The 9,968-nt window shown below is 32.9% G+C and overlaps 1 pseudogene; it reads right to left on the bottom strand.

The window, feature by feature from the left end:
- Positions 1-8,478: 8,478 nt before the first annotated feature.
- On the bottom strand, positions 8,479-9,554 carry LOC124077278 (phosphatidylinositol-glycan biosynthesis class F protein-like; annotated as a pseudogene).
- Between the last annotated feature and the right edge of the window lie 414 nt (positions 9,555-9,968).

Raw genomic sequence — 9,968 nt, 5'->3', positions numbered from 1 at the left:
CTATGTGTGCCTCCTAATCTACCTCATTTATGCATCACATTATCAGATATTTTAAGTGTTAAGAATTCAACCCACAGCTAAAGGCTAAATTATAAACAGTTGTTTGACCATTCACCAAAAGGTAGAGAATATTTGTGTTTTTTGGAGTGTAAAACATGGATCTGAGATCAAGGTTTTCCTCCACAAATAAAAGCTTTACAAAGGATAAGGGCTACACTTTTAAGATATAAAATCACCAAATAATTCTCAATCATCCTAACATATCCCTTTGCTTGCATGCCATCAGATGAGAACTGGAGATGACCCAAGAGTTGCACAAAACGTACTGTTAGCCTCCTCCTTTGTAGTACTGAGTAGAGAAGCAAAGTAGAGCTACTTTTTCCAGAAGAGAATGTACATGTTCTAGAACGTGCTAGTGTTCAGCCAAATGACCCTAAAAGCTCTGTGCAATGTACATTTTGGAAACTGAGGAAAATATATCTGATCAAAGATCAGCATGTCTCCAATATTCTTCTCCCCCTGCCCCAGGTCCAAAAAGAGAATGATGTCTTTTAGTTGCCTGTTGAGGTTCCTTTAACATTCTCTCCATACATGACATATAATCCTTCCTTAAGAAGCCAGACAACTAGCACTCCTGTATATGAACAGAAAGTAATTAAAAATTTATCTGAAGAAACAGAAAGGGGATCTACTTTTCTACATGATTATTACTAGGATCAAAATTAACTACAAGGAATCTCTGAAGAAAATTTTGAATGTCCATGTTACAAATTCTTTCAAGACGTGCATATATTATGTATAAACATATAAATATATGTAGGTGAATTTGTTCTATGATATGTATTTATAGGTGAAAGTTAATTATAAACTTTATTATTATTTCATACTTTTTACTTTTTATTAGCATGTTGACAGGAATATCAAACATTTATTTACAGTGATTTTTATATTAAACTGGAAGCTTTGTTCTTACAACCATGACAACAACTTGGTTATAGCTACAATATTCATGGGCAAGCTTTTGCTGAAGTGCAGTATGTTCCTTGACTTTGTGGGTTCAAAAGGTACATTACCTCAGAAGAAATAAATTATTATAGTGAAGAAAAAAGGAAAACTGTGAAAGAAGACATTCTATCTAAATCTGTCACATGTACATCATATATATATATATATATATATATATATATATATATATATATATATATCTTCTAATGTGGCAGTCCCTTGAAAAAAATCACAAAACATAAATAGAAGGGGCCTCCAAGGCATAGTAATAATTGGTACCCATGGATTTTTGTTTAATATACGTGAGACTTGGAAGTACTTATACTTTTGCTTTATACTGCTTTTTCCCTTACTTGAAACAAAGATCAAGCATAATTGTCATAAAATTCAGTTCTTATTTCTCATTTACTAAGCCTTCTGTTATTTGGCAAGCAGCACAGTGTGTGAGAATAACACTACATTGGAAGCCAGAAAACCTAGATGCTAACCTGGTTTCTACTATATGATACTTGTGTAACTTTAGGATATGACATGAACTTTCTCATTTGTAAAACGGGAAATATTTGTTTGGCTTTCCATATAGGGCAATTGTAAACCTCAAATGAGATGTTATATTAAAGTTTTACTTTAAAAATATATAGTGAGGTGTCATTTTAAAGTATCCAGAGATGGTTTTCTTACTTAAATATATTGATTTTTATTTACTACATGGATTCTCAATTTTAAAAGAATTAGAACAAATTAAGGCCACAGTTAAATTCTTTATTTTATTTTAATTTGTTATATATGACAGCAAAATGCTTTACAATTCATATTACACACATAGACATAATTTTTCACATCTCTGATTGTATACACAGTAGAGTCACACCATTCGTATCTTCATACATGTACTTAGGATAATGATGTCCATCTAGCCACAGTTAAATTCTATTTCATGTAATTTAATTATTCCTACTTCCAAGCTTTTGTCTGTGTTCTCATTTTCACTCACAGTTCTACTCTTCCCATATAGAAACATACCATAAAACCTTCAATCAGCTGGGCATGGTGGCACAAGCCTGAAATCCCAGTGGCTCGAGAGGTGAGGTAGGAGAATCACAGTTCAAAGCCAGCCTCAGCAATTTAGTGAGGCCCTAAGCAACATAGTGAGATCCTGTCTCAAAATAAAAGTAAGAAGGCCTGGAGATGTGACCCAGTTGTTAAGCTCCTCCCCCCCATCCCCGGGTTCAATTCCCAGGAAGAAGAAGAAGGAGAAGGAGAAGGAGAAGGAGAAGAAGAAGAGAAAAAAAGAAAGAAACTTCAGTCATCTGCAAACCCAAAATGAATTTGTTCTTCTTTTGTTTCTCATGCATTTGTTGGTTAGTACTTATTTTCCCAATTTTTTTCATATCTCAGTATTTTCTCCAAAATTAGAGTGATCCTTCTGGAATCATCAACTCCTTGAGGTTGGAAATTATATCTTTAAATGACAGTATCTAATATTTAATGAGCTCTAACTTTGTGCTATACACTGTTTTACATGCTTTACCTGTACCAATTCATTTAATGCTTCTAACTGCATTATGAAGTACCATTATTAACCCTATTTTGATGAATTAGAAACTGATTAGTTGTCTGTTGAGGTTCCTGTAACATTCTCTCCCTACATGACCACAGAGAGGTTTAGTAACTTGCCCAATATCAGATAGTTAGGAAGCATCAGAACCAAGGTTCAAACCCAGGCAGTCTGATGCCACAATACATGTTCTTAATTTGCTATACTATTCTGCTGGATTGTTTTCAAGTATAAAGTTTCAGAATGCAGGTCAGGTGTGGTAGCACATGACTATAATTCCAACAACTCAGGAGGCTGAGGCAGGAGGATCACAAGTTCAAGACCAGCCTCAGTAATTTAGTGAGGCCCTAAGCAACTTAGACTAAGTTGTCTGTAAATAAAATTTAGTGAGACTAAGCTGTCTCTAAAAAAAATAAAATAAAATAAAAAGGGCTAAGGATGTGACTCAGTGGTTAAGTACCACTGTTAAATCCCCAGTACCAAAAAACAAAAGTTTGAAAATACAGCATGAATAGGTTTTAGAGATCTGATAATGACTTAAAAACTGTTTTAAGACAGCAGATCTTGGGTTAAGTTTTCTTAACACACATATAAACATATGGAGAGAGAAAGGAGAGGAGAGGAGATGGGGAGAAGGGGGGGGAAGCAGCAGCAAGGGTTTATTTTTAATGATTTATTTGTTTATTTTAAAAACCAGGTTTAATTAAACTGCATACTTAAATTCTTAAGTTAGGTGAACACATGAATTATGGCCTAAAGCCTATGGGTTTAGTTGGAAGAACATCTAAAGAATATTATATAGTATTTTAGCATATCAACATTAGAAGGACCTTCGTGTTTGTAATTCCTAATGGCAATATAATACCCTGTGGCATTAACATGCCACAGTCTTCACACACATTCCTTTGGTTGCCAACAGTCCTTTCAAACCTCATCAGCTATCTAAACTCTCTTTCATGATACACTTAAATTTTTACTTTGTTCAACCATTATGTCTTCTGTATCTTAAAAAAATCATTTCTGATCTTAAAGAACATTCTATATTTTAGCCTCCAGAATAAACACAAGTGATTTTATGTGTTCAACTGATAACAAACTTTGGTTTTCTGGCTTATAGAATCTCCCAGTTTTTCATTCTAGTAACATGATTTTGCATTTATGCTTTTTTAAAAAATATTTTTATATGTATGGACCTTTATTTTATTCATTTATTTATATGTGGTGCTGAGGATCGAACCCAGTGTCTCACACGTGCTAGGCAAGCTCTCTACCACAGCCACAGCCTCAGCCCTGCATTTGTGCTTTTAATTAGCCTTTTAAGATAATTAAATCTTTCTCTCAGGATTTACCTTTAGTGACTAACTCCAATGGTGAAAAATTCAGAGGATTGAAAAGTGAGATTAGATCTCAGAGCAATGTAAATTTGTGGGCCCTTTTTAGTAGGTACCATAGCACTGGAAGTAAGAACAGAAGCTCACTTATTCTATTCTACTTTATGTGTACAACCTGGGTTAGACTGGCTTTGCCTGATACAAAAATAGCAAAGTGTTTCTGAGAGGCCAAATCCAAAACATTTTCTTTGGTCCATTCCAGATCTCTTTTACTCTAGATGAATCAAAAGACATTTTCTAACTCCTCATTCATCTGTTCATTACTTCACTTTTCTCTGCACTATATATAATCACGTCATAAAATCCCTTCCATGATAACCCTATTAAATCACAATAATACGTATCTATTTTAAATTACAAAATCATAACCTGAAATTTATAAAACAGATTTACATGGAATATTTGCTCAAGTGACATTTAATTTTGTATCCATAAGGACCTTTCTCTTGAAAGCTAGTCACTTGAACTAGGAAATGTTTTGCATGTCAATAATTCTAGCTTAGAAAATAAGTTATCCTGATGGAAAAATGTCCTTTGGACACAGAATGTTGTATTCTCGATTATTCAAAGAGAAATGTAAGCTAAGGGCTTGTTATTGCCCAGTTTTACTGCACTATAGGTAAACAAAAATTACCATATTTGTTCCTGAATAACCACAATTACCTTGGTTTGGTGTTATTGTTTTTACTTTCACCTTCTTAAACTTGAAAGATTAATTGTTTCTTGAATACCCAGATAGATATGAGAACTAAAGATTGAAAAATAATGTTTTACACCCCATAACAAACCAAATTCATCTTTCTACAACTTTTGCAAATAATAATTCAAATTAATGTCTAATTTTGATCCCCCTTTTTAAAAACAACTTCAAACAACTGACAAAGAAAGCCAATAAAATTTATCCCCTTTAAGTCGTCTATGTAGTTTTCATTTTTATTGGATAAAGGTTATAATAGCTCAGCATAAGATCTGGCTCTTTTTTATGCACAGAAGGAATTTTTATTCCTAAATTAGCATCATGACTATTCTTCACGTATCTCAAAATTTTCACTTATATCTAACTACTAAACCTAATGCATTTAAATCTAATTATAAGACTTTTCCAAAGCAAATCCTGCATTCTCGTGGGGCTTGATTCTGATTCTGTTGTGCAATATTTGGTACTGAACATAACTGGTACTTTGAATTAATCCTTTTTCCTGTTATAGAAGGTGAAATCTGTACTCTAATATTGTCAGAATATTGAAATAAACTTAATTCTTGATTCAAGGGAATTAGAAGATAGTGTATTAACAGAAAAAAATGAGCCTTTCTCGAGGCTGAAATAATTAGGAATCCTTATATGAGTGTTCATATCATTAAAAAACCTCAGGACTCAGAGTACCTTGAGATAGTTTTAAAGAAGCAGCTTGAGATGTTATTGGGACAGTTTTTATCTAAGGACACATATGGGAATGCCCAGATGGATGACAAAAAATTCTGGTTAATTTTTAGAGTTCTTTCCCTGATCAACAGCATTATTTATTTATCAATCAACCTTAGGATATCCATTTGGTTTGCTTCCTTTCAAAACAATATTGACAGCCAAAAGAAGTAATCCTCTTGGTTGTTCCATTTTTTTATTATAAATTATTCAACTGGATTTCTAGTACAAATTCTCTGGTGATTTTGGACAACATGAGCCAGTTTTTCTGAGACCTGCCCTCTATACCCTCTCCTCTCAGCCCCAATCCAGCCCTGAACAAAATAAGTTGAAAAAAAAAAGGTTTCTAGGACTAAAATTTTGAGGCCACAACTCTGAAACACAGAATTAAATAAAATCTCAAGGTCTTGTTAATCAAGCTATTACAAATATGGTTATGGTACTTTCAATATAGAGACCTATTATAATTATCTTGACTATGCCTACAATGTGGATGTTTCACTAATTAAAAATCTTGCATTCTGGAAATTGAAAAGGGTCACACAGCTCAAATTCCCATACTTTGTTTGAGTCCCCTCTAGAGTTTCCTGTGAACATTTTATTAATCCTCTTTTAAAATAACAAAGAATTCAAAAAGAGTACAAGACCACAAAAAGGAAACAAAGAACAAGTGCAATGAATAGATAAGAATTATAAATATAGTTAGCTATTAATCCAATTATATCAATAATTGCCTTAAATGTGAACAGTCCAAATATATGAATGAAAAGACAGAGACTGTGAGAGTGGATTAAAAAAAAGACCAACTATATGTTATCTACAAGAAACCCACTTTAAATGTAAAGACTGAGATAGATTAAAATTAAGTGGATGGAGGAAGATATACTCTGATAACACTAATAAAAATAAACCTAGATACATATATGAATTTCTAAAAAGGAGGCTTCAGAGCAAGGGAAATTTTGAGTGATAAAGGGGGTCACTACATAAAAATAAAAGGGTCAATTCTTCTCAAAGACATAAAAATCCTTAGTGAGTATGTGCCTCACAGCTTAGCATCAAAGTGCATGTGGCAAAAATAGAACTGCAATGAGAAATAGATGAATCCACTATTATAGTTGAGTACTCCCAACATCTCTGTATAATTGACAGATCCAGCAATTACAAAACCAGCAATGGCATACTTGAACCAAACAGCACCATCAATCAACTGGATCTAATTGACATCTATAGAATACTTCATTCAACAATAGCAGAATGCACATTCTGCTCAAGCTAAATGAAAATTCACTAAGAAAAACCAAATTCCAGGCAACAAAAACACACTTAACCAAATTTTAAAAATAAAAATCATACAAAGTATGCTCTCAGACCACAAACAAATTAAACTAGAAACCAATAATAGAAAGATTACTTTGAAAACTCCTACGCACTTGGAAATTAAACAACACACTTCTAAATAACACATGGATCAAAGACGAAATCTCAACAGAAACTTTTAAATGTTGTTAAATAGATGAAAATACAAATTACCAAATTTTCAATATGCAATGAGACCAGTGCTTGTAGAGAAATTTACAGCATTGAAAGTATATATTAGAAAAGAACAACAATCTAAAATCAATAATCTAAACTTCAACTTTAGGACACAAATATAGAGGGGCAATTTAAATTCAAAGTAAGCCAAAGAAAAGAGATAAAAATTGGAGCAGAAGTAACTGAATTTGAAAAACAGGAAATCAATAGGAAAAAACAACATCCCCAAAAGCTGGTTCTTAAAAGAAATAAAGTTGATAATCCTCTAACCAGATAAAAAGAGAGAAACCACAAATTACTAACATCAAAAATGAAAGAGGAGCCACTTCTATTGGTTCGCACAGACATTAAAGGGATAATAATGGACTATTGTAAACATTTCATGCCTCAAACCTTAAAAATCTAGATGAAATAGACCAAGACCTTGAAAGATACAATCTTACTACAACTCAAGAATAGATAACCTAGGGGCTGGGGATGTGGCTCAAGCGGTAGCGGGCTCGCCTGGCATGCGTGCGGCCCGGGTTCGATCCTCAGCACCACATACAAACAAAGATGTTGTGTCCGCTGAGAAATAAAAAAATAAAAAATAAAATATAAAAAAAAAGATAACCTAAATATAACTACATCTATTAATGAAATTGAATCAATAAATAATGATCTTCCAAACAGAAAGAACCTAGCCCAGACTGGTTCACTAGGGAATTCTATCAAACACTGAAGGAAAAAAAATGATATCAATATTTTACAGTCTCTTTTAGAAAATAGAAGAGAGAATATCCTTGACTCACTCCATAAAACCATCACAAGGCCTAAACCAAAGGCATTGTAAGAAAGGAAAAATACAGGTTAATATCTCTCATGAATGTCCGATGCAATTCTTCAATAAAATATTGATCAATCAATCCTACAGTGTATTAAAAAATGATGCACAAGAACAAAATGAGATTTATTATGTGTATACAAGGCTGGTTCAACATTCAAAAATCAATTAGGAACCAGGCACAGAGGCATGTACCTATAGTAGCTATTTGGAGCCTGAAGCAGGAGGATCACTTGAACCCAAGAGTTCAAGACCAGCCTGGAACACATTGTGAGACCCTATCTCATAAAAACATCAATTAATGAAATCCATCACATCAACAGTCTAAAGAAGAAAAATCAGAATCACATAATATTATTAATGAAAGTATCTGGAAAAAATCTAACATTAATATATAATACATATTAAAAATAAAACTTTCAGCAAACTAAAAATAGAGGGGAACTTCCTCATCTTGATTAGAAAACAACAACAACAAATCTGACAACATACTATACCCTAAGATTTGGAAGAAGGTGAGATATATCCTCACTACACCCTTATTTAACATTGCACTGGAAGTCCTAGTTAATACAATTATTCTAGAAAGTAAGATAAACCCATAATTTTTAAAATTATAAATACTTTACTTCAACTAGAAGGTACAATCTCAGGGGTTTCATAGTTTAAAAAGCTACAATCATATCATGTTGAAACTACATTAAAAAAAAGGGCTGTAAATGAAACTGCTTTTGACCTCACCCATTTCTGCACAGACTTTGTGGAATCTGCACAAGGAAATATCTTCTCCTTTGCTCTAATTAATTGTTATTGTACGTAAGTTGCTTTCTATTCCAGCATATCCAGAGTAGTGAAATAACAAGGCCAGCCACGTAGCCAAAGGTCTCTCCAAGCATACAAGAGATGGGTCATACCTGCCATGGTCTTTCCCAATCCAGTGGAATAGGAAATGCTCTAAGCCATGCTCCTACAAAACTAGAAATTGTAGTGATCTGGAGACTATTCTCCCAAATAGATGTAATTCCATTTCACTGAAAACTCTTAGTCATGCTTTGAGGTTTGATCCTAACAAACATAAACAAGGTATGGTAGTAAAAGTAGACAAAAAAACTGCAAATAAAAATGTTTCCAACACAAACTCTATTAGTGGTGCTCCATATAGAACAAAAATCACATAAAGGAAAAGCAAGACATAAGAAAATAGATACAACATTTCAAAATTCTGATTACCTTAGGTGATAATGAATTTCTTTTAGAAATACATTTGGTTTCACTACCAAATATAATACTACATTGACAGCAGTTACAAAAACAGAATAGATGCACTACCACATCAAGTGCGTTTCCAATATTGAAAAGTTCTCCAAGAATACTGATGGAATGAAGATGCTTAGGATAATTGAAAATATGCATAAAAGATGGGTATACAGTAGTCTCTTGATATCTGTATCTTTCATGATGTTTTCTTTGGTGGCTATCTAACTCTCCTGCCCACGGAAGGGAAGGGGAGGCACTGCCTCCCACTGTCAGGTGCGACAGGCTGCCATGACCCTCTTAAACCGATAATTTTTGAGGTACTGTTTGTGGCTACATTTCCTGGATGGACATAATACAACAAACAAGGATGAAACTAGTTTCAATTTTAGTTAAGAATACAGTTCACAGAGTAAAGCTGTTGGTATTCAAATCAAAGAACTCTCTTAAATTATAATGGCATAATTGTCTATCTAATCATGTCTATCATTGTCTGTCTAATCCAAGGTCTGGGATTATCTAATCCCAAAACATAAAAAAAGTTCTGGAATTAACAAGTATGTAGAGACAGGTTGTAAGATAAAAAGTTAACGTACAAAGTCAATTGCTTTCCTATAATTCAGCAAAAAACATTTGGAATTTAAAATTAAAACCACAACACTATTAATATTAGCAGTTAAAAAATACATATAAATATAACAAAATATGTACACAATTTATATGCAGAAACTCTAAAACTGATGAAAGAAATCAAGAACTAAATAAATGGACGTATGTTACATATATATGCATAAGAAAACTGAATATAGGCAAGATATAAATTCTTCTCATTGTATTTCCAGTCAAAATCCCAAAATGATATTTTTTTTCCAAAATGGTATTTTTTAGGTAGCAACAAATTGTTTCTAAAGTACATATGAGAGGGCAAAAGACTCAGAAAAGCAATCATAATATTGAAGGAAAAAAAGTATTATAAGT

Source organism: Marmota monax, unplaced genomic scaffold (genome assembly GCF_021218885.2).
Source record: "Marmota monax isolate L192 unplaced genomic scaffold, Marmota_monax_Labrador192_F-V1.1 WCK01_AAM20220418_F8-fsc00258, whole genome shotgun sequence".
NCBI lineage: Eukaryota > Metazoa > Chordata > Mammalia > Rodentia > Sciuridae > Marmota > Marmota monax.
The sequence above is the reverse complement of the archived record's forward strand: the minus strand, read 5'-3'. Positions and strand labels throughout refer to the sequence as shown.